Source organism: Dryobates pubescens, chromosome 8 (genome assembly GCF_014839835.1).
Source record: "Dryobates pubescens isolate bDryPub1 chromosome 8, bDryPub1.pri, whole genome shotgun sequence".
Classification (NCBI taxonomy): Eukaryota; Metazoa; Chordata; class Aves; order Piciformes; family Picidae; genus Dryobates; species Dryobates pubescens.
In genome coordinates, this window is record NC_071619.1 from 23,276,554 (window position 1) to 23,302,027 (window position 25,474).

General features: G+C 40.3%; 1 protein-coding gene across 9 annotated transcripts in view; it reads left to right on the forward strand.

The window, feature by feature from the left end:
- Positions 1 to 25,474, forward strand: part of ZMIZ1 (zinc finger MIZ-type containing 1) — a 306,728-nt gene that overhangs the window by 42,051 nt on the left and 239,203 nt on the right. For 6 of the 9 annotated variants that reach the window (XM_054163777.1, XM_054163775.1, XM_054163782.1 and 3 more), the window contains exon 2: positions 25,282 to 25,390. The exons of the other annotated variants lie outside the window; for them this stretch is intronic. The gene's annotated coding sequence lies outside the window, so the exon portion shown is untranslated. The remainder of the gene's footprint in view (positions 1 to 25,281; positions 25,391 to 25,474) is intronic. 9 annotated transcript variants of the gene reach the window in all.

Sequence of the window (25,474 nt, forward strand, 5' to 3'; positions counted from 1 at the left end):
CGTTATGTAAATTCTGTTTAACTTCAATCAAGTTTTTAATTATGTTTTTACCACAGTAATTCCCAGTTCATTTGTCATCTCCTGTTAGGTATTTAACATTGCACAGGGTTATTTTAATTTTTTTTTTTAATCTTAAATTTTTAAAAATTATTATTTTCCACCCCTTTTCTTCCCCTCCCCTCTAAGTTAGTCATTGATGTCATTGGGAATAGAGCTTCACTGTAAAGCTGGCTGACTGACTTCCTTTCATTCAGGTATGGTTTAATGAAGAATTACACAAAACCAATATTGGGAATACTTTACTGTTATAGAATAGAATAGAATACAATACAATACAATTAACCAGGTTGGAAGAGACCTTTGAGATCATCATGTCCAACCTATCATCCGACACCACCTAATCAACTAAACCATACAACCAAGCATCCTGTCAAGCCTAGCCCTGAACACCCCCAGCGACGGCGACCCTACCACCTCCTCAGGCAGCCCATTCCAATGGGCAATCACTCTCTCTGTGTAAAACTTCCTCCTAACCTCCAGCCTAAACCTCCCCTGACGCAGCCTGTTGTGGTTAGCAGGAATAAAATTAACCAGATAGAATGGCCAGTGAAAAGTAGTCCAGCTATTTCATTTGCTTCTTTCCTTCACCTTTCAGTTGCTCCAGTTCAGTGAACCTTTGATGCTGACAGCCCTTGGATTTCATTTAAAATGTCAGTTGCTGTTTAACACCTGATGACCACTCACTCTGTGGCTGCCTTTCCTAGATACCAGTTGTCCCTACAAATGTTTGCTTGCACACTGAGCAGATAAATGGACCCTTTTTTGGCAGATTGTCATCACATTAATCACTTAAGAGACAGGACTTGTTGGGCATCATCTCAGCTCTAGATAGATGTATTTCAAATATTTTTCTGAAGAAGTGAAGTGGAAATAGTTGGAGTCTGTCTTCAGAGGTCATGGCAAAAAGCCTTTTCCAAAAAAATTGTATGACATTTTATGCATTTATGTAGAAATCTTCTTATATACATGTGAAAAGATGGGGATTGTTTTGTACAACAGTGCTTTTCAGGTTTGTGTGTTGTTTGTTTGGTGTTGGGGTTTTTTGTTTGTTTGGGCTATTTTAATTAAAATACACAGTCTCTCTGTTTTCTCCCCCCCACCCCCGCCGAAATCAGGATTTCCTTGAACTCAGTAATGATTTTTGCGCAATGGTTGTTCATGCCCAAGTAGAATCTGTGTAAAGGATTTGTGGCCCATTTTAAATTCAGATACCCTTGAAGTAGCCCAGTGGATGCTCAAAATTAGCAGCAACATTTGAAGTCTTTGCCTTGGGAACATACTGTAAATATAAATTAATTGCTATCTTAAATTACTTTCAGGATGCTCACATGTTGGCAAATGTGTTTCTGGAGGTTGAGATTACAGAGAACAATAACTAACTGTCCGATTTCAGGCACTCACTGTGTTTATTGAAAAATATGGTTTGGAGTAATTTTCCAAAATACTGTTTATTCATGGTATGCTTGTATACTTTTCATCCCCGGTTCATGCTAGTTTTCCAGACCTGCTCTGATAATACCATGAATTTGCCCGGTCTCCTGTAGAAATGAAAGGGGAAGGAATAATCAGTTTTCACTCCTCAAAAATCACCTTTTATATGTAACTATTACAAAGGATTTGATTGAGATGGGAATTGTGTTAGTTTCTCATGGGAGTTGTTTGAATTCCCACTGTTTAAAGATCAATTCAACTTGATGAGTGGTGGATTCAAGCAGTGGAACCCATTAGGATGATTTCATATCACCAGTTGCACCCTATTTAATCTTTCTGTTGGGAGGTAATTAAACTGAACTCATTAATTTGCACAGATGCTAAGTGTTTCCAGCTAACTTGCCTTTCTCCACCCTCACCTGGCCTTTCTGCTTAGGTGCATTGCACTGCCAGCATCCCAAATGGGGTGATGCACAGGTGACTCTGATCTCCTTGCATGGGGTATAAATTCTTCCTGCAGACAAAGCCAAAAGGGAATCTGAGGCTCTGAGTTTTGTGTAAGGCTGACAGGCATAAAGATGACATGTTTTTCTAAGTGCGTAAACTAGAATGGCTCAGCCTCTAATGGCATGCTTATATATGGTAGTACTCTTTAAAGCCACATAGAGGGGAGTTGGTTTTGATTTGTTTTTCTGTAAACCCTTGACCTGCTAGATTTCTACAGGCTCTGAATATGTTTGGTACTTTATCAGTATGTCGGCAAAGAGATGCTTGCTTTTGGTAAGTAATTTTTCTTGGATTGCTTTTGATCTTTGGGTTTAATTTCCTTTGAAGCAATGATGCTTTCACAAGAGAATTTGAAGCTAGTAAAAAGCCCTAGTGTCCAGAGCTGACTGTATGTGTGTATATATATGTATATATATGTGTGTGTATATATATATATATATGTTTTCTTTTACATCTACAAAAGCCTACAAAAACAATAGTCCTCACTAGATCTAAAATGATGCTGGTTGTGAGAAGGTGCTTTCTGTTGGCCGTCTAGACTTTTCAGGAGAATGTACAGAAGTCTCTGATACACTCTTAAGTGCCTGATAGCCCTGAGTGTTGGATCAGTGATGCCAGTGGTGTGAGCTCTTCTGTGCATTGGACACAGAAGAGTGCATTTCAGTAAAAATCTCCGGTATTTCTGTGCCTTGTTAGTCTGTTTCATCTCCCTTCTTGTTGGCTGGTAAAAGAATGGTGTGTATTTTGCTGAATTTGCCTATTTTCTAATACTCAGGTGCCATAGCCAAATCACAAATAAACCTTTCTTTTCTTAGTCTATCAAAAAATTTGTTCCAGTTTAGAATCTGAAACTGAAATCTAGGTCCATGCTTAGATGATGACATCCAGAATTTACAAAATAATGCTCCCAGAACCTCCTAATTTTTTTTTGTCTGTTTGTTGTTGTTGGGTGTTGGGTTGGTTGTTTTTGGATGGCATTGAGTAAATTCTGTTGCAGAGACATGTAACCACTTGGAGAAGAAAGGTCTTTCAGCTGGTATTTTTAGCTTTTAATATCTTACTTGGTTGCATGGGTGCTCTAAGGAAGGAACTGAAGTGATAGGGGTGCTGGATCTGCCATATTATACTGGTATTGCAGCATAGTAAAATATGTTTTTCTTCCCTTAAAATTAATGTGAGATCTGTAAAATGAGGAGGCATCCCAGCACCATGGCATACCTCTGCTGGACTGGTACATCATTTCTAATTCACATTCTTGTGCTTGAAATTGTTCTAAGGCATTTCAAGTGTAAAAGAAGTGCACAAAATGCATGTAGTACCTCACCAAACTAGTTTCTCCAGTAAAATGTCTTCTCGTGGTCATGATAGGTAAAAACATTCCTCTGCTAGTATTTTCACATTATGATATTAATTGTTGCTATATGGGAGATGTAAATGCTATTTATTTCCTACACATTTTCCTTTGAAAAAGACCTTCATATGGAAAGGAAATAAAAAATTGCCACCACTTTTTACTACTGCAGAAATAAGAGATGCTTGGGTTCTTGCCATATGATCCAAGTTTTCTTGAATCCTTTCCAAAGTAAGTGCAATCTTGGCTAGTTGTGTGGCTGTTTTTCCTAAGTGAGTGGCTCAGTCTATGTGGAGCTGGAAGTGCCTGAATTTTTAAGCTCTTGTGTGAAGTGGAGAGATGAGGCCAAGCAGAAGGGAATGCCATTAGCACACAGTGACACCAACAGCAGAGCTATTTAGACAGCTGCACGTGTCATATCGTGTACTTGTGTCTCAGTCATGTTGCTATTTCTGTCTCGTTAGCACAAATCATAGCATCTAGTTTTTGTGTGTGTGCTCCTTTGCTTATCAAGGTGCACTTCCTTATTTGAGCAAGAGTTTTAAAAGGATGCTGAAAACTCAAAGTCCAGTAATGAGCTGTTTGTTTTACTGCACAGCTCAAGGCAGTGCCACCAAGCATACAGCTGGCCAGGAATTGGACACCCTGCCCCATTGTAGACATTTTGAAACACTACCTTGGTTCTTGTCTCAAGTTGGAGAGGCAGCATTCCTTGGCCCAAGAGTATTACCGATAGAAGATGCTTGTGTATTACAAGTCAAGCTATTGATTTTTTTTTTTTTTTTCAAGAAAGGTGTCTAAAGGAAAATCCTGTCTGCTGGCTGTTGTGACTTCAGTGGGCACATATTATACTCTCTGTAAATAGAAAAGCTTAAAATGTGCCTCTAAGACTGAAAGAGTGAAAAGAGTGGTTTTCAGATAACCACTAAACTCCAGGAAATGTAAACGTTGTTTACAGAGAAACTCATGGTGAAATGATACATTTGGTATGATAATTCAAAGCAACTGGAACTCATACTGTGCTGAATTAAGGAGCTTCAAGAATGATAATACAGGGGGGTTGGGAGTTTTTGGGTTTGTGAAAGGTTTGTTGGGGTTTTTGTTGGATTTAAAAAAAAAAAAAATTGTGCTTAGCCATCTTGGGTTTTGTACTCTGACTATATTCTCTGACACTGAACTGGATTGTCATTATTTTCCAAAAAGTCCATGTTTTCAGTACAGGAGGCATATACTATATTGCATAAATAGTGCTATGGAAGTATAAAGACAATGTATCTGTTTTAAACTTGTATTTTAATTAGGGTATTACCTGCCTAGCTGCCAACACTCCACTCTTCGTATGACACGTTCATTTCAAGACTTGTTGAATTCAGCCTGTTGTTGCTAACACTATCCTGTGTCTGTGAGCATGTGTATTTGTGTACATGTGGAAAAATCAGTCTTTCTGAACTGAGAGTTCATGTTGCCCAGAAATACCTCCCCAGGATTTTTAAATGCTTTTTACAAACATGTATTTCTTGGTTCATGACTTTGCTACATGTTTACTGTTGGAAGAATAATGCATAAGTTTACTTATTTCAAAAGTGACACAGTTGTAGGATACAATTTTAACAAAGTATGAGGCTCATAAAAGGACATAAGCCAATCATATTCAGTGTATTGATTTAATGTTTCACTTCATTCAAAATGAAGGAAATTGGAGTTCAAGTTTGTCTGTCCCTGGCCATCTGTCTTGTGTTCTGCAGGAGTACATGTCCTACTTAATTTGTGTTCCATCTTTTTGCATTGGTATAAGTTCTTGTGATTTATTATTTTCTCAATAAAGACAAGAAACAGGAGAAGTTGGGTTTTTGGTTTTTTGTTTTTCTGGTTTTTGGGGTTTTTTTAATGAGATAAGATAGAGCATGCCAGTGAATTGCAAGAGAAGCCTTAGAAGGAGACTAATTGATGTGGTCATCACAAAGACAGTTGGTGTTGCTGGTCTCCAGGCTTCAGCTGTCTATAGCAGTGTATGTGAATTGTTGACGCAATAGTGAATCCTACATCTGTTGTCACGCTGCCTTTGGGCATCCTAGTTGACTGATCCTAAAGGTGTCTGTTTAGCTCTCCCGGAATATTTGACAGTGATTTAATCTAGGAAACAGATACTTGGTAATGATCTCTTTTTTGATGACATAGTCAAATCATAATATGTGCTTTGAACCATGACTTCCCTTAATTCAATATTTGAAATTTTTTCATGCAGCAGCAGTATTGATGGACCAAAGTTGTGTATAGCATGTGTTGTGTTTACAGAGTGAGCTATGGGTTAAGATGGTTTGGAAGGAATTTAAAATTTGCAAAGTGAACTAGGCTGATGTCTTTTGATGTTGCTACCTTTACTACTGCAACAGTGATGTCACCTGCAGCCTATAAATGCAAGCTTATAGTGGGTCTTTTGCAGGGATGTGTGTGTGTATATGGATGTCTTGGCTAGCAAGTCACTGGCAGCCTCAGTGGAAAGGACTGGTAGCCAGACTCCTTGTGCTCTGTTCATACCCATTGTTTAATGAGACTAAACAGGAATCCAGCTCCTGTGCTCCATCTGCAAACAAGCAGCAGAGTAGCTGTGCCTTAGTCACAGGAAGGATAGTGGAAACATTCATAGTTGTTCTATGTAAGTGATAGAGTGGCAATGTGCAGAAGAGTCCTTTCTATGGAAATGGTAGTTTTTATGTTTCTGTCTTGGAAACCCCTGAAGCTTCCAGCAGGTATTGCGTTTCAGTCTTGCTACTCGCTGTGCAAGCAGGCAGTAAGAGCTAGTCTTAGTGCTGTTCAGCTGTGATTCATTGTGTCTTTGCCATTCCATGTCTAATATTGAATAGATTCGAAATCTTTGATACATCTTCCTTTGTTAGTTTGTATCCACAACTTGCTTATTCCCATCAATTTCCAGGGCTGTAGGGGTCTCTGGTTTTATGCTGCTGATGCTGGGCCTGAACATGCACGCAAGCATGCAGCCAGTTATGTCTCTGCCTGCCCTTCTGCACGAGTGTGCAACTAGCTCTGTCTTCTCGCCCCTGCCAGAATTACAGAGGTTCATTAAGGTCTCATACATGTGTGGTATTTTAGCTCAAATGGGCTATAATAGATTTCATTTGAATAAGCAGTGCCTTTTATATGTCATAAATTTTGCCTTTTCCTGTCCCCACTAATACATTTCCCCCCTTACCATTCCAGTTATATATTGATGAAATCCTCGACATTTAAATACTACTGCAGCAGGGTTAGGGTGGAGAAGTGGGTCACACAGAGCTATCAAGAGAACCATGACTTTTATAACTGCCTGAATAGGGAGCTCCCTGCTACTCAGATTTCTGGGAGGATGACTGGCAGCACTGAAAGGAGAGAAATAAAGCATGCTGTTGTCCTGAAAACACTTTGCACACATGAGTTATCCTATTCAGTGCTGTGGTGTGAAGTGGGGTAAATGTTATTACTTCAGGTAGGGAAACTGAGGCCGGAGGCCTGTGTGTCCTGTTATCCTGCATGGCTGTGGCTGGGTGCCGCCTGTGGGCTTTGCAGTGCCTTCCTGCCGAGCTTGGGCTCACAGCACAGCTGCTTAGTTACCTGATGTGATACTGCCAAGTCCAAGATCCTGTCAGCATAAAACTCCAAGTGTTACTGCATGGTGATTGGAGCTAGTTAAGTTAGGTTGTGTCTCAAGTTACCTGTGTGGGAGGGGGTAGGGTGTCCCGTCCCCCCACCCCCCCCGCCTTTTTCCTTCCCCCAGTTGTTGGCCCAAAATAGTTCTACTTGCTGGAAAAACAAACATACAAATAAAAACCAACCCAAACCCCAACCAAACAAAAAACAACACCAACCAGATTAATTTGATTCACAGTCCTCCAGTCACAATGTTTTCACTAGAAAAAGCAAGTACTTTCATGATGTAAAAGAGAGCAAAAATACTGTATTTTCTATTCCCTGGCCCCATCTTAGTAGGCTTCTCATTGCCTATATTATGCATATACTTAATATCTGTAACAATCTTATCAAATATATGCTGTATAATCCAAGAGTGACCCTACTGCACTATAGCTTAGATTCCTGTAATAATGACTGATTGTTAGAGTGGAAAAGTCCATCTGGAGGACTGCTGTTGTAATTTTTTGGGGTTCTTGAAATGCATTCAAGTATTTTATATGCATGCACTTTGGTTTTGTTTGGAGATTATTCTCTGATTTATCCGTAGAGTGCCTTTGTGCTTTGTGCAAATTCGGCTTGTTTATAAAGATACTTTGCATAGATCATTCCTCCATTTGAAATAATGGCACTTTAAAAAGTGCATGTGATCATTACAGGACTTTCTTACTTAATTTTGCATGGTAAAGGGAAGCTGTAAAGGTCATTTGGTGAGCAATTTTATCTAGGATTTTCTCCCACTAGCTGAGATCACATGGTGTTAACTATTTACATAATCCCTAAAAACCGGTAGTCCAATTTTGTGCACTTGGAAACACAAAAGTCAGTGTAAACAGGCCAGTTGATGTATCCTGAGGTGTGTGTGTGTTTTGACTGTAAAGCTGTGAAACAGAAGGCTGGGAAAAGGCAAAATTCCTCTGCATTCCTTTTGACTTAAGGAGCTGGTGAATTGAGAGTCCTAGGAAATGGATTTCTGTTACTCTGAGTGAGTCTGTAAAAACCCTTGCAATTGCTGTCTTTTGGCTGTTTGCCAGGAAGCTTAGTAAACAAGCTGGATTGATTAGCTAAACCAGTTATTTTTTATGTTAAAGTTGGATTTGTGATACATAGTGCCACATAACTCCCCTTCATATTTTTGAAGTTCATTCCTGTAAGCTGTATCTGTGACCTAGAGGTAAAGCAAACATAGTTAACAATAAGAATGTATGCTGGCATCTTCAAGCAGAAAATAAGCCAGTATAGTGCCTTCCATGAAACCCTAGTTTGTCCTTCAGCAGAGGTCCTGAAAATAAGCAACCAACAAGCAAGTATCATGCATGCTTTTTTTTTTGTTTGTACAGATGGTATTGAAAGTACAGCAAGTATTGAACTGTATTTCCGTTGCTGAGAAGGGAGATGTGCTTTTCTAGCCAGTGCCTAACCAGAGGAAAGCCTGGTTTGGAACAGGTGGCTGCTCAGATTGATAGCATATAGCTTAGTTTTTGAGGCAAAACCTCCGATACTGTAAGATCCCAGCCAAGTATAAAATGGTCAGAGAGGATTCCTTTTAGAATGAGGGAAAAGAACATTGTTGCCTCTTGCTGAAGTAGACAGTTAAGAAAGCGAACAGCAGCATAAAGATGGTGGTTGGGGGAGAAGTTTGTCTAGTTAGCCACTGTACTGATGCTTCTGGCTGTGGACCTGGCTGAAATATCAATCTGATTTATAACACTTCTGTGTTTCCTGCTAATGACAAGCAATGTCAGTGGAGGGTTGTAAGCTGTATAACTGTTACTTTGATGAGCAATGTATGCTGAAAAGGGATTGAGTAGTAGCAATGCATGTGAAAATAACAGTGGGGTCAATTCCCAAAGCTGGCTTTTGGCCTTGTGATTGTAACTGTATTTAAAACCTTGCCTTCTGGAACCAGCTTGATTGTCTAAATCAAATAGATAGAGTTGTTTTCTATCCCTAAAGTTCCTAGCAATATTAAATCCATAAGAAAGATGGAAAATGTAATTTATCAGAAGTTTAAAGAACAAGTAACATTATTCCATGGTTCTTGTGGCAGTTTAAATGGTTGAGCGATCATTGTTGACCATCTGTAGTTTCAAACACAAATAGCTAGTTATACTTGCTTGGTTTTAACTTACAGAACTTAAAAATAGTAGGAAATTACTATTGAAGGTTGTTTTCCCACCTACCATGCCATTTGAGAGTAACGTATAGAGCCTAGTAACAAAAGACAGAAAAATATATCGTGCTACTGCCTCATTGTATTATTTGCTGTATAAACATCATGACACTTGTACATTGCTGCCCTCTGCTTTTTTCACATTATGCATTTAATTTTTAAACCACTGTCTGTCTCCTTGCAATACCATGGTATTTTCAGGTTGCTGCAGAAAACAAATTTTAATTGTCTTTGTAATTAATTGGAGTGTTTTCTTTCCTCCTACATAGCAAACATGTTAGTTTATTTGGGCTTCTTTTTACTTAGATACTTTACAGGTTGGTTTAAAACAAAACAAATTTGAAAATGAAAATAAGAAAACCCAACAACTTCCCCCCCCCAAGCCCAAACCAACCTACCACAGGTGTTTACTGGGTACGAGTTGTACAATGACCTGAAAACAAAACTAGCTTCAGTATCTGACAACACTACCTTACAGCTTTTGGCAAATAACTTGACTTCTGTTGACCAAGTTAGCAGCCAGAATGTGTGAAGCTGAATCCTCCCAGGCCTGCAGAAGTGCATCAGGTTATTCTAGTCTTTGACTGACTCCTGGAGATAATAATTTTTTTTTGTGTGTCTAAAATGGGGATGGTAACACTTTTCTGCCAGTCTCAGTGTGATCTGTGAGGATTAGTTATGTTTCTACAGCAGCACATGTAAGTGGTAAGCATGATTATAAAGAACAAGATGTGCAATTACACTGGAGGGGCAGCAAGCTGCGAGTGTCTTGTTATACTTACATGGCAGAGCAGCTGGCTGATGAGCTGTCCTGACCTCTGCAGTCAAACCAGATTTCAGCACAGTTGGCCCATATGCAGACTACTCTGATTTCTCACATAGGGACCTCTGTTTTCTTAAGGTGGTACCAGGTTGGGAAATACAGATGACAGCTACTCACTGGAGCTGTGTACTATTCTTTCACTTGCCAGAGCAATCTGGGCGCAGCGGCTGTGAGCACTTGTAGGTGACCATGCTTGCCAGAAGGCTGTTTTTTCAGCAGTGTGAGGCTTAATGCTCTGGCCACCTGCTTCTCCCGTTGCAGTCTTCACACCTTTGCTGGCACCGTTTTGTGGACATCGGACATGCTTCTTTGTAAGATGTCCCTTTCCCTGCTTGCTCTGCTCAAATCCTGCCCAACAACTCAATACTTGTACAGTGTTTAGAAGAAGTCAGTCATAAATAACTTTTATTTATTTTCTTTCATGGGCTTCTGAGTAGACCCTATGTATTCAATTTTGCTTAGACTGTGAGCTCTTGAGTGCACAGCTTCCTGGGTCTTGTCTCCTGTGAGCTGCTGCTGCAGTCTTAGTGTCTTACCAGTATTAACCCCTGCTGGCATTGTGACAGCTCTATCTTGAAATGTATGGAAGTCTTGTTTTTAGAGTTAGCCTAAATTTGTTCAATGAGCAAGATCTCCTTCATTTGTACTCGGTGGTTTTTAAAGCCCTTTAAGCGGTTAAGTAATATAGTGGCTGCTAAAATTAATAGGTGATAAGAACGAGGATTTGCTTGTGCTTCTGTTAAGATCTATTAAGACTAATATAATCAAACGGGATCAAAATATTATCACTTTCTGAGGGATATTGTCAGTGAATGTAACAAAGTGATTATTCCAGTGTCTTGCCCTAGGGAAAATCACAGTGACTGGAAAAAAAGAAAAAAGGGTAAGAGGTGTGATGCAATGATTTTAGGTGTGTAACACTTGTTAATTTGAAATGGATGTTAAACAGTTTTTGTTCCTGTCAAACAACTGTGTGCTTTCATTTCGAAGCATTAAAAAGGAACTGTGGTGGACATAAAGGGCTAATATTTTCAATAAAAATAATGATAATTATTAATAATAGTAAACTGTGGGTGGTTGGTTTGCTTGGGTTTGTTTGGTGGTGGTTGTTGTAGTTTATGTTAAAAGTACAGGAAATAGTTACTCCAGGTTTAGGTGCTGATTTTTGAATTTATTCATTTACATCTCTTAAAAGCTTGATTTTTCAAAACCAAGGTGCTGTACCCTTTCTGAAAGACAGATATTAATGGCATTTGAAGTTGTAATCACTGCAACAAACATACTCTTGGGTGTAAATTGTCCTGTGGAATGTTTATGGACTCAACACTGCGCGTATGAACAGAGTGAAGTAAGTGGGAATCTAAACAGTTGAATACTGTAGCACAATTTCAGTCAAAAACAGTAGAGATGTTCATTAAAATTACTCTCTTCAGAAAAAAACGTTGAGATATATCTTTGTCCTTACTGGTGCTCTGTTCTGCCAGTATCTCTCATAAGCAACACTATCAGTCAGTGCTGGCAGGATGAAGCCCTTAAGGATATTGGAACAGCATGATTTTTATCTTGACTTTGTCCTGTATGATGAGATCCACTGCTTCGGACTAAACTGTCCTGCAACACTGTGACTTGATTCATGTTCCTGAAGTTTTGCACAAGGATTAACATCTCCTGAAATCTCATGCACATTGACCTGGGAATATACTCCATAGTTAAAGAAGACATAGTTAAAGTGACAAAGTATAGACTTAGAGTTGTCTATTTTAAAGCTGTGAATTACGGTGTTTTTCTGTTGAGCAAGAATTAAGCTACTTGTCCTGTCATTTGTCTGGTGTACTTTGGTTGTCCTTTTACATGTATTGAGTCTTCCACATTTTAAGGAATATTTTTAGAGTGAAGATGAGGGAAAAGTTTTCCAAAATATTATGTAAATGAATGCTGTCAAGGAAGAAACAAAACAAAATTTGACATCCCCATCATAAGAGGGACACAGAGCTGTTGGAACAGGTCCAGAGGAGGGCCTCAAAGATGATCTAAGGGCTGGAACACCTCTGTTATAAGGGTAGGCTGAGGCAGCTAGGATTGCTCAACCTAGAGAAGACTCTAGGGAGACCTTATAGCTGCATTCCAATACTTGAAGGGGTCCTACAGGAAAGCTGGAGAGGGACTTTTCATAAGGATGTCTAGTGACACAACACAGGGGAATGGTTTTAAGCTGAGGGAGAGTAGGTTTAGGTTGGATGTTAAGAAGAATTTTTCAATACAAGGGTGGTGAGACTCTGGAATACATTGCCCAGGGAGGTTGTGGATACCTCATCCCTGGGGGTGTTCAAGGCTAGGTTGGATGAGGCCTTGAGCAGCTGCATGTAGTTGTGAGGCATGCCTGCCCGTGGTGGGAAGGTTGGAGTAGATGATCTCCAAGGTCCCCTCCAACCTGAGCCATTCTATGAAAATCTCATTTCCTTTCTGTGATAATAGGGTTAAGTTTTTTGGCATGCTCATTTCTACAAAACTTAAGTACCCAAGTATTTTAAATGTGCGGATGACCTATAAAATCAGTACAAGTTCTAAATTATTAGCTGTAGTGGAGTAAGTGCTTAAAGTGTATGATCTCTGCATATTTCTTCCCTTTAATGTGCAATTATACAAAAGAACTTGAGCTCTATGGGCAGGGAAGGGAGAAACCAGTCTGTAAAACTTTGAAACTAAAATGTTAAATTACACTTTCTTGGTAACTTTAATACATCCATTAGGTAAATTTATTGTTGTTTATGTATTATAGTGGAAAATCATATTTGGTCTCTCAAGATCCCAAATGAAGATCAGGCTAAAGTTTAGGATTTCTTAGCTGCATCTGTGAAATAAGTAACAATTGTACCCTAACACTTTGTGCCTCAAATCTCATTTGTTTTTCTGGTAACATTCAGTGATTGAGGTCCTGATTTACTGTGTATATCAATCAGGTTTTTCCATCCATAAAATGAAATTGGTTTTTCACCTTTTCCTTAAAATGTTATGTTGTGATATGGCTAAAACAAGGGCTACTTAGAACAAGTCTGCTCTCTGTTTCTGTCGATAATAATGCTAGACACCTCTGGTAAATGGGGGCAGGAATGAGTAGTAGCTTAACCATTGTCATTAAGAGTCCTTCCTTTCATATGTTCACTACTGCCAGTCAGTCATGGTGGGTTCTTGGCAGGAAAATATCTACAATCTTTCAGGTTGATCATGAGGCTAATCTAAAACATGTGAATGTGTCTGATCCCTCTCATTTGTAAAGATGATTCCAGACCATCTTCTTTCCTGTTTTTCTTTTTTTTCCAACATACTTTTTTTTAATTTATGGAGGAGGATCAGGGTCTGATTTTGAGACATGGGAAGAAGCTATTATAATACTGATCTTCTGAGAAGCATCACATCACATCCAAGGATACTGTGACCCCTGGGAAAATGGCCTGATGATTGATAAAGCCTCGGTTTTGCTCCAGGTTTCACTTGGCCCTTGTTGGTTTGCTGCTGATGGCTCAGGATACTCCTGTCAAAGTTCCAATGCAGGAAGTGTCAAGGAAGTTTGTTAGCTACTGTAAATAATAAGCAGTAGTAGAAAAATAATTATAATATTGCTTAAGTATAATTAATTCTTCTAATAAAACTATGAATAATTAATTGGAAAATTAAGAACTCAGATCTGGGGTTTTCTGTCTATAAGAATCAAAAGGCATTTTTGCGCTCATATTTCATTATCAGTTTCTGAAGGAACGTATATTCATGATGTAGAATTACCTCGTATGTAGACTCCCTTGATTGAGTACTTGAAAACAAACATGGCTTTGTAGTAACTTGGGTTTTTTTCTGAAGAATTCGTGTGCCCTTTCTTGCACTCGGCATTGTACTGCTTCATGTGGTTTTGTCTTTGGTATACAACCCACTGTGATCCAGCTCCACACTTGATTAAATGGCATTATGAACTCACTAATTATAATACTTTCACTTTACTACACTTGAAAGGATTTGCTTTGGTGGAAGGTAGTATGAACAGTGTGTCATGTCAATGCACTGTTTTAGTCTCCTTTTTTTGTGTTATTAATGTATGCACTGTGATCGTACCTTCTGATCACCATCATGGAGTTAAATATGATCATGGCCCTATGCATAATGAAGCAATGGTGCCTTTCAGAAATGCTTTACTATCCAACTAATAGTTTTTAGTTTTATTACCGTGACAAAGTCTGTGCTGAAATAGGTGCATCTTACATGAATGCAATGTCCAAAATATGAATTAAAGAGCTGGTTTGGGGGCTTTGGGTGGATGTGAAGCAACCATTAAGGCATAGGTTTTTGAAGCCAGATTTTGTTAGGGAAGAAAAGTAGATAATAAGATGGTGTGGCTTTTGTAGCTAATCTGGAGTCTGGAGCCACAACAAGGATGTTTGGTGTAGTGTTGGAAGCCTGTCTTTGGTTTTACTTCCCTTCAGCTTAATTAACTGCTTGTACAGTAGTGAAGTTGCTGCATGGTCATTTGTGTCCGTGGATTTGCCACTTACGTACAAATTCTTCAACAGGAAATTGCAGAGGTCATCAATAGGGGTTCACTTCCTTGGTGGTGATGTTAAAGTCTATAAAACTGTTCACATGATGCTATCTTCAGACAAGGATTGCATCATTTCTAGTAGTATATAGCAATAAGGAGGGTTTATGTCCCTTATTGACTAAGGCTATCTTAGTTTCAGTCAAGAAAGTTTGATCAAGAAAGGAAAAGAACAAGAATCTGCAGAAACCAGACTAAGATGAAGGGTATAGTTTAGAGACAGAGGAACAATAAGAAAAAGTCCAACCTGTGGTGAAGAAGATGTTGAGAAGGAAATAGTGTATTGTAATGGAGATCCATAGAATGTAGAAAAAAAGAAGGAAAGAAGCCTAAGAATTGGAATATATGAGTATGCTCAGTAGAGGAGTGGGATAAAAGTGGATGAAGTGCTGAAGAAAATGCATAATAAGGAATCGCTGTACCCAAAAGCATGTAGTAGTTGCTCCAGCTGCAGGAGCAGTGTGGTCTCCTGCTTCTTGAAGGCAAAGAGCATTCTTTCCATTACTCTGCACAGATGCTCTTGCCTTTCTTTGAGCACACTCCTTTGGTAGTCTAATTGCAGGTGATGTGATTGCTCCTCCTGACACTGGTTATATCTAGTGTTCATGCAGCTGAGCTCTGGAAGAGTCAAATCTTCTTGTCACTTTCCCAGAGGTGGCAGTGAGCTGAAATGGAATATACATCCCAGGTATGCTGAGGCATTCTTCTGGGACAGCCAGCATGGGCTTGTGGCCTGCATCTGTACAGATGTTGCATGAGTTAAATGCTTTGCATTATCTTAAAACTGAAACAATGTCATTGTGGCACCCCAAAGTATAAAACAAAACTGAGAAACCTGAATGGCAAAACCCAAGCCATTGAGTTTATTTAGCCTTTCGTTCAGCCTGGTCAATGAAGTATCATCTTAAAGGATATTTGTCCTGCGAGTCAGAATTGCAGGCTGCTGTTTTGTGTGTTTCCACCAGTGATTTTTGTGGTAGGCTGGCACTGGCAGAGTGTCTGGGTTGAAACCAAGCGCTAGTGGGAGGCAGCTGTGGCAGCCAGCATGTGTAAGTGCAGTTGGGTATAAAGTGCATGCTGAGAAGACTTGAGACTATAAGTTTGAAGCTGTTGAAACTGTCCTTTGCCTTTGAGTTTGAAGAAATACAATTTGTTTTAAAACTAAGTTCAATATCTAGTTCAAGGGCTTTAGCACAGCTCGATGTATATAGGATGTTGTAGGAGGCACAGGGGGAGGTAGTTTTGGAGCAAAGCAGATCATTGGCAAATTGAGCATTATGTACCTGTGTACCAAGTTATTCCTAGAACAAGTGGAGTCCAGTCAAAAGGCTTCTGTCTTGGGTGATAGTCTACTGTATTTTAAACTAATGCTGTGCATAATTTGCATTAATTAAGGGGGAAATGTAGTGCTGTTTGCTTACATCATGCATGGTAAAATTAGTGACCAAATTAATAACAACTCAGGCACAGACTGGAAGCCAGTTGCATGGCAGTACTGTACAGGGAAGAACCAGCCAGCTTAGTTTTTATATTGTGCTCGTTAATGTTTTCCTCCTTCTTCTATCCTTTATGTTGACATTAATGTTAATTAGTTACTTGCAGCAACCAAAAGAGTATTGATAAACGCCTGCAAACTCGATGTGCTTTTGTAAAATTAGTTTCCTCCTTAAGCAGATATTTCTCTAGTAATTGACACAAACCAGCCTCAGATGGGAAGGCAAAGGCAAGCTGGCTGTATGATTAATTCACCACATTCTGTGGTTATTTCATGTTAATGGTAAAGAGAAGACTGTAAATATGGGGCCAGATGCTCCACCTGTGTCCTCCTCTGAAGATCTGGCCTGAATAATTTATTAAGATGCTATCATTTACATTCTCTTCAACTAGAGGTTTTACCATAAAACCAATATAATTAAAAAATGTTTCCCTTCTCTACTTTTACACTTGTTAAAATACTGGAACATTACATGCAATACTGATACTGGTGGGAAACACAAACCACCTGTGCTAATGCTACAGGATGTATATTGCAATATGGGGAAAATAACTGTTTCTTTGGAACTGTGTTCTCTTAAGTGTTTACTAATCTCAGGTGTTACAAAGGGGCTCATCATGTGTCCTTTTAAGGACACATTAAAGTGGTTTATTTGTTGCTTTTTTTTTTTTTTAAAGATTTGTAAATCTTGTTATTCCAGATAATTTAGAGGTAAGAAAATAACTTCAAATAAGAGCCATTGCCCAATAACATTCTCTCTTTGAGGGGGAAAAATAGTTACCTGATGCCAACCTTGTATCCTCAGTGTGATCTCCCAAATGGCACAGAAGTTTATTCATTAAAATACTGACTTTGAAACAGCTAATACTCCCTTCTGTCTTACAGAGTAGCTAATCCTCCTGATTTTCCCTCTGTTTTGTTTTCTGATTTTCCTTTTTGTGTAGGAATGTCTAAATATTATAAAAGGTCAGGTTGTTTCTGTATAAGTAATGGATTGGTTCAGGCCTTAAAAATGATGCCTATTTATGGTCCTGCCATCTGCAGGAGCAGCAGCCTATCATAAAGTTATTGTATTGATCTGTCACTAGTGCTGTCTTGTCTGCCAAATAAAAAATGGCTTAAACTCATAACCTGGGCCAGTGGTTTTCTTACTGTAAGTCAGACAAAAATGCTATTGATCTTCTCTGCTGAAGTATTCTTTTCACAGCTTGCTAGCATCAACACACTGTTGTCCTTACTTAGGGCTAATTAGCTAATAATTTAATGCAGCTGAGACAGCAGTCTCAGTTCAACTTAGCAGCAAGGGAATATGCTGTAACTTTTAAAAGTACGGGACCTTCATAAAGCGTGGTCATGATTGCAGTGCTTGTCTCAAATGTTATGCTCTGAATTCAAATATCATTTTCTCTGTACTAAAGAATAATGGCCTAGTTAGATTGAGGTGTCCTGTCACTTCAGGATTTGTAGGAAACAAAATCCAAAAGCAATGTTGGTACATGTGGTCATGTATAGGGCTCCTAGTTATGCTCTTGCACTTAAGCTTAATGAATGTGTCTTGAGTGAAGTCAAATAGTTCATTGAATTAACGGACTAGACAGATTCAGTCATGTCTGAGAAACAGGTAATTATACACTTTTTGTCAGGTAATTTTTTGGTAAAACATCACCCAAACCAAAAATACACTCTTACATTGTTTTATATGATGAATTCTTCTTCCTAAGAAATATGTTTTCTTAATCCTCTTACTGCTCAGGAGGACAGAAAGTTGCAAGGAAATTCAGCTTTGAGGCATGGGAAAGATGTTATATGCTCACACCTGTTGAAAACTCATCGGAGTCTTCCACAAGGTTTTTGAATCTTTTTTAATTCAAGCATTTGGGTAATTATGTGCATGAATGGAGATTGCCTCCTTCCAGTCCCTAGCTACACATAAGATGTGATTGACTACAACTTTAGATAGGAAGATAGCTTTAATGTCATTCAACCCATGTTTAATTTTTTGGAGGTTCTTCCACTGTGTCTCATACTCTTGTGGTGGTGAAAGGTACAGCCTGTACAGTGTTTCTTTTAGAATAAGCAGTAATGAAACCTTCTGAAACACAGTTATAGGCATTTTGCCAAAAACAGATGGCAGACATGATCTCTCAGTTTCCAGCTGTTATATAGTTGGGGTTTTTTTAAGTGCCTGACCAAAGACGGCTTCTTCTGTGTTCTTTGACCAGCTAGAATAGGCCATGTCTTACTTTGTATTTTAGAATTATGTGCGATTCAAGTTGTATCTTTGTTTTCTGTTTCACTTTGCTGAGCACGGCATGAGGCAGAGTACACAGGAGGCAGAACAAAACAGATTATCCTCAGGGAAGGATTCTTTAAATTTCACACATTAATTTCTCTGGAGTGTAGGTGCATATGTTAATTTCATATATGAAAAAGGCATTTAGTCTCTGAGAACACTTAAAATTTGCTTGAAATAAGGGAATTTTTTCATCTCTGAAAGCATCCCCAAAGTGCAATTAAGTATTCTGGTGTCCTGATGACTCAACAGATGCTTGTATAAACTAGAACACATCTGTCAGATTACAGAACTGATATGCCACTATATGTGATTTAAAATGACTGCCTATAAATGCACATATTGTGATAAATATCATATAGATGGCAAGGATGTTCATCTTTTTGATAGCCTTGTAATAACATTTTACAAAGCACTATTCATTGTCACTCTCTGGAGATTGCAACAGTCATGTGAAATGTCCAACTCTTCCTTCATATTCCTGTTAACTTGTTTGGGATTTTATGCATCTTCCTGGCTCCTTTTTAATCCCTGCAGGCTGTTGAGTGGTATTTTTAATAGAACAGTAGAACTAAAGATTTTTCTAAACCTTTCTGAAGATTCCCAGTAGCCAATTCAACTGATTTGAGACTGCACTCCATCTGCCTAGGAAAGAAAGAAAATACATTAGTAGTCCATACATGAGCAGCTTATTAGTTCATTTAGTGTGTGCAGTACAGTGATTCAGGACTGATCTAAAATATTCATCCACAATTACTGGCAAAGCACAGTTCTAAGTGCTTCAATTCTGTGGGTTTGACTGAGAAATTTAAGGAAAATAGCTGTAAATTGATTCTGTATGTAATTAATGAAACATTTCATTCTTATGTAAATATTAAATGCTTGGGTATTTTCTCCCCTTTTCTTTTTGCTTTTTCTCTTGCAGACCTCCCCCTCCCTCCATTTTATATTTGTTTGTTTTATAGGATGGTGGGTGGGCTGGCATGGGGGCATATTCTCTTGGGAGGAAAAATTAATAGCTGAGTCCTGTGACTCATTCATGGAGCAAACAGCTGTTCTCCCTCTAATTCACCCCTCCTCAGATGTCCATCCCACCCTCAGAGAGGAGCTGCCAGAAGACAATGTTTCCCTCTGCCTCAGTTGTTGGAATTCCCTGCCCGCTGTCTTAATGAAAATGCCCTTTCCTTGTCCGAGCCCCCTGCGCACTTGTGCTGCGGAGGCGTGGATGGAGCCCACTGGCCAGCTCTGCCGCGGAGAGCCCCCTCTTCCTGAGGGACACAGCGGGGTCTCTCTGGCAGCCGCATCTCAGAGCGTCTGAGCAAGATTTTCCAGCGCTCGCTTCTTACAGGAGTGGCTTTGCCACAGCAGTGCCTGTTTGGAGTCGGGGCTAGATGCTAGTGGATTGAATATGGGTTAAAAAGTTTCGGTGTGTTGGAGAGAAAGGGCTTTTGAGGACAAGAGAGAAGTGAGTGGATGTTTATGCAGATACAAGGAGTGAGGTCGGTGAGGCAGTGCTGGGGTTTTGTTTAGGAGGGATCTCTCCCTCCCGCTCTCAGTGTCACAGAAAATTAGTCCACGTTTTACAAATGCTATCAGTGAAAGAGTTTAGAAACAGCCTACAGTGAAACTTGAAAATCCTGAGGCAACTTCAGCTTGTTTTGAAATGACTGTCTTTCCAGCTCAAATGTCCACACAGAACACAAATTGTGCAACGTTGCCTGTTCTTGGCTGCCTCCCCGAGCTGCCGGTAACCTCAAGTTTCAGCGTGTGCTGCCTGGCAGGGATTGGCAGGAGGAGAGGCCTTGGCCCCTGCCCTGCAGCCCTTCAGGGGAACAGAAAACCAGGATCCAGGGATACCAGTTTGGAGTACTTGCATAACAGCTTGTGTGATAGCAAGGAGCACTTCTCTGTTGTGACCGGATGATTTAAAGGGAGGATGGGGGGGAAAGACTGCTTCTAGCTATTGAATCCCAAGATATGATTATTCTTCTGAGGCATCTGTGCAGTTATTCTTTTCAGTTCTTTTTGTTTCTGCGACATTAATTTGCATAAAAGGCTTGGATCCCTCAAATGGTGTTTGTCTGCATCTTACTTGGCTTGTGGTGTTGCAGCTTTTCTGCTGTTCTCTCCCCTGATTTTAGGGCTGGGTGTTTGTTTTTTTTCCATGCCACCAGCAAAAATAATGTAGATGCACTACATGCAGCTCTAAGATGCTTGCTCTGGTACTTTGCTTAAGTAGTAATGCCATAAAGATCTAAAAGAAATATTCTCCTGTCAAATGTATGACACTTGTTAGTCTCAGAGTTGATGGCTTAATTTTTAGTATTCCATGGTATTTTATGTCTTGACATTTCTTATGACCTACAATTAAAATTACTTTGGTGAAATCTCAACTTATATCCACACTGCTGAGCATGGTTGAGTGCCTCCGGGGAGAACCTTGAACTGCTCACTAAATCAGTTTGTTCTTTTCTCAAAACAGATTAAATATATTTTTACCACTTTAAATGAAAAAATAGCCTCATATAACATAACTGCTATATGTAAAATTAAAAATGCACACTGTGCGTTTTGAAGGGTAGTAATTTTTATGCCAATGCTGTGCTGATAGTATTCCACCAGAGAGAGAAATGAATAGTTAAAAACCAAGCATGTCTAATCCTGTTTTGCTATTCTGCTAGTCTCATTTGAGAATTAAGTTGATGGCACACTATCTGGGTGGGTGCTAACTGCTAGTTGTGGCAATAATGTCCTTTAGCAGAACCTGAGACATTCTGCTTCCACTGCAATGCCTGCCTGGAGGGAGATGATTTTTTTTTATTTTTTAATAAATACATCTTGTTTATGCATGCTGCTTACTTTTCAGGTCAGCCTTCTCATACCTGTTCCTTTAGCAAGGTTAGTTGCAGAACTTGCTTGTGACTCACCTCTACCCTTAGTTGATACTTGAAGTAAAATAAATTGTAGGCAGGAGGAGTCTACTAAAATTATGTGTCCAACATCCAGGAGAAGCGGAGAGGAAATCACTGGCTTCTGCTGCACTGTGGATCTGTGGAGAATATGGAGGCAGCTGTACATAGGGAGAGTCAGATGCACTGGCTATGTCAGAAGCAGTCTTTGTTCCTTTGAACCACTTCCATGGCTGTGCTTGAGTGGGTTATTGTTTAAGGCTGTGTCAGACATAAGACATAAGGGAAAGGCAAGGGGAAAACCTTTCTAAAACAAACTGGAAAAGTTGCCATGGAAAGAGAGGGCAAATGGTCACTAATAATGGAATTTTACAGAAGATGTCCAATTTCCAGAACAATGCTTCAGTTTAAGCCAAGGTTAGCAGTGTTCATTACTCTGTGCCTGAGAGTTGGCAACTCAGTCCTCTTGAGTCCTCCAGGAGGACTGGATGTAGTAACAATGTAATACAGCAACCACAGTTTTGAGGGCATGTCGAAGCAGCTACAGTGTTCAGCACAGCGAGCTTTGCCATCACAGCCCCCTGAGATCCACCCTGGGAAAACCTGCTCCTCTTCTGGAAGCAGACACCTATAGCATAAGGGTGCTGGCCAAGGGTTTGCCTGGGAGTTTCAGGGGGTCTGAAGAACCCAGGTGAGATGCAGGCAGGGTGCTGACGCCAAGGCTTATGAGGGCAGGGAGGATGCATTTGGTGGTGCCAGCTGAACACCTTGGGTTCCAGCACAGTACAGCCACTTTCTGGGGGTTTCTGCTGCTTGTGTCTGGAAGGAATGTTCATCCTTTCTATCATATTCATGTTCTCAGCCATGTGGCTGCTGCATTTTGATGTGATGTTTGTGTACTTTATGGTTCTTGTTTTAATAAGAATTACTGAGGACCTAGTCTAGGTGTAAGCAAAGCTGAATGTTTGAAGCTGCAGTCTCTTTGCCCACACCTCTTCCTTCACCTTCCATCTCTAGATCTTTGCTCTCCTTTGTTACCTCATCTCTGCCTACAAAAGATCTGCTTTGACCTTAGTCTCTCTCTCTCCCCCCCCCTATTTTGCAGTCTTTATTTTAGCAACAGTTTGCCTCCCTTTCATATATAAAGCTAACAGACTACTCCTTTTTCAGTAGATGATAGTATCTGATGCTCATCAGGCATACACTCAGTGTTGATTTGTGTTGCTTTAGAATTTCAAGAAAGCTCAAGTGTTTAAAAACAAGAACTGCAGGTAATATTTAAGCACTCAGTAGAAGCTTGTAAATTTTCCCATATAGAAGTATGCTTATTGACTGGTAAACTTACTTCAGAAGTGCAGCATTTTGTGTTCTTCACTTACTACCCAGTTGCAGCCCTGGATAAATGACGTTAGGGTTGCTGACATGCTGTGAGTGTACAGGAATTTTGATTTTGAACATATGCTGCAGTTCAAGGATAATAATACTGGAAAGTGGAAATAACTTGTAAAAGTAGAAGTGAAATGCACCTGCATTATGTATTTCTGTAAGAAGATTGTACTGCACACTTAACTATCTTTGGTCTTCCTGTTTTCCAAGAATTTTTGTATGTGTGTTTAGTATTTGCTATCTCTTAATTTTCGTTTGGGTATGTAGAGGCCAGGTGGTATTTTGTGTATGGAAACTGAGGTGTTTGCCCTTGGTTACCCTTAGAACTTTGGGTTTTTTACAGTTATTTCAGTCCAGCACAGGCTGAGTGCTGAGATGCTGTGGTCTCTCTTGCTTTTCTCAGAGGATAAGGCTGAGTAGGAGACATGGGAGTCCAGGAAGACCTACCATAGTCCAGGAAGATCTATAATAAATTAATCTGTAAGAACTGAAAGCCAACAGGTGGGGGATGATGTGATGAGAAAGCAGGGAAAGTTGTTTGTGCTTGACCCAAGTCTATTGCAATGATACTGCTGGGACTTAGGAGGCCTAGGGCTGAGCTCTGTGCTGTGTTGCTTCCCTGTTGGATTTGTTCCAGTTTGCCCCTTCATCTTTCTTGTATGCTTTAATTTTAAGACTTGCTGTGATGCACAGTTTGCTCTGGATGTTTCCCTTATGTATATTGACCTTTTCCATTGATTCATCTTGGCAAAAATCTCTAAGAACCAGAGCACTGTGCTAAAAGAAAAATGTTGCAGCTGTGTGGTATATTCTGCCTAAATTGCTGTGTTTGGTGGCAGGGGCTGCACAGTGTGAGGCATTGCCAGGGCTGCCCTTCAGGAATGTATCTGAGAAACTGACTGCCCCAGACTAGAGTTAGGACACCCTTGAAGGACAGGAATCAGTGGAGGAGTCCAGGCTAGGACTGGGGAGATCAGGTGAAGCAGCAAGGAGCAGTGGAAGGACAAATGAGAAGTGGGGAGGAGCAGATGGAAATCATTGCACATACAGCCCACAGCCTCCTATACTGCCTGCCACCTCACCAAAGGCATTGGGCCCAACTGAGGCATGGTGGAAGCAAGGGAAGTTAGGCTAGGAAAGGGAGGGAGAGACGGAGCTTGACTTAAGTTGAACTTTGGGAAAAGGGAGGAAAAGGGTTTCCTTGAGTGTTTGCTGAACTACTCAGTATTTTTTTTTACCTTAGCTCCTGAAAGAAGAATTAGAAGTGTATTAATCAGCAATACACAAAATAAATTTAAATTTGCTGAGTTCAGGTTATTTTGCCCAAAATGTTCAGACAACAAATTTGAAGGATTCTTTTACTACTGTTCCAGTTGTTGAGTCTTTGTAGTTCACCTTAATCACCCTTACAACTTCACTTTTGAACTTGGGAAGCCTAGAGATATATTCTTGGAAACTAACAATCTGAAAGCTGAAATCTTCGATGATGAGACTTTGGACAGCTGGCTTCAGGGAAAATTCCTGGTATTGCAGGAGAGATGATAATGTGGCCAGAGTTTGCAGCCCTGCTGTGAGGCCTCCTTCCTCCACTCAACTTCCACAGCCTTCCCTGCTCCTGCTGGTGGCTTCCGTCACCCTATTGATTGTTAGGGTGTTAATGTGCTTGGAGCAAGGGCTTTGTCTGTCATATGCTTGTAATGCACCACACATGCGCTGCTGTAGAAATAACTTTGTAGGAAGTGCTGGAGCCGTGGGGAGCCTCAAAAGCTTGGCCCAAAAAGGGACGTTTTTGTGCTCCCTCTGCTGGACCCGGCAGGGCAGGAAGTGAGCCCTGGCCCCAGTGTGACCCTTTCCCAGCTCAATCCCAGCAGCCCCCCTGCCGGGCACCAGTGGGTGTTTGCGGGAAGGGCATGGCACATTACAGTGTCTGCTCCGGCAGCTGAACTGGGGATGAATGTGAAAATGGTAGAGATTGTGTGGCATTGACCAGTGACACAGCAGGGCCATGGTTTGACACCTGGAAAGGGTGGCTGATTCTGGAGTTAAGATGTTTCCAGTTCCACTTATATTTTCCCATTTTCTGGTGTAGCCCACCACTCCCGAACTGTGACAGACTGTTTTGGGTATCTTCCTAGAAATAAGATTAGAGAACACATCCGTCTTCATTGAAAAGCTAATTTGAGAGCTGGCTTGAGGGTATGGGATCAGCTTAGGGCATCACTGGGGGAAGATGGTAGAGCCCCTGAGCAGGTTGCTTGGTGAAAGCAGGGAGCAGATGCTGGTGGGGACAGTGCCAGTGCCATTAGAATAATCTTGGATCTGGTTTGTGAAAGGAGTGGGTGGTCTGCAGTGTGAATTCACAAAAATGTTAATGGGATAGCCCTTTTAAGAGGTGCTTTATAAAACAAAGTGGGAATTGTGGTGCCAGTTTCACAGATGAGCAGAGCTAAAGCACAGAGGAGAACGAAGTGTTTGCTCGGTGTGTTGCAGCAGTGCAGTTTTAGCTGGTTTTAGCAGGTTTTAGCAGCCTCTGTTCCTACCCTTTGCCATCATGGCTGATCGATCCTGTATTGTGTTGGCACAGCTGTTTAGGAGGCAACACGCTGAAGGAAATTAGTTTCCCGGATCTGGCTAGCCATGAAGCTGCACAAATGCAGGGTTGGAAGCAAGCATCCTGGAGAGAGAAGCCAGAGGTAAAGTTTAAGCTGCCAAGTAAATGCTACAGCTTGATTAGCCAAAGTCTTATCCCATCACATGTGGAATGGTACCTAGCTCCA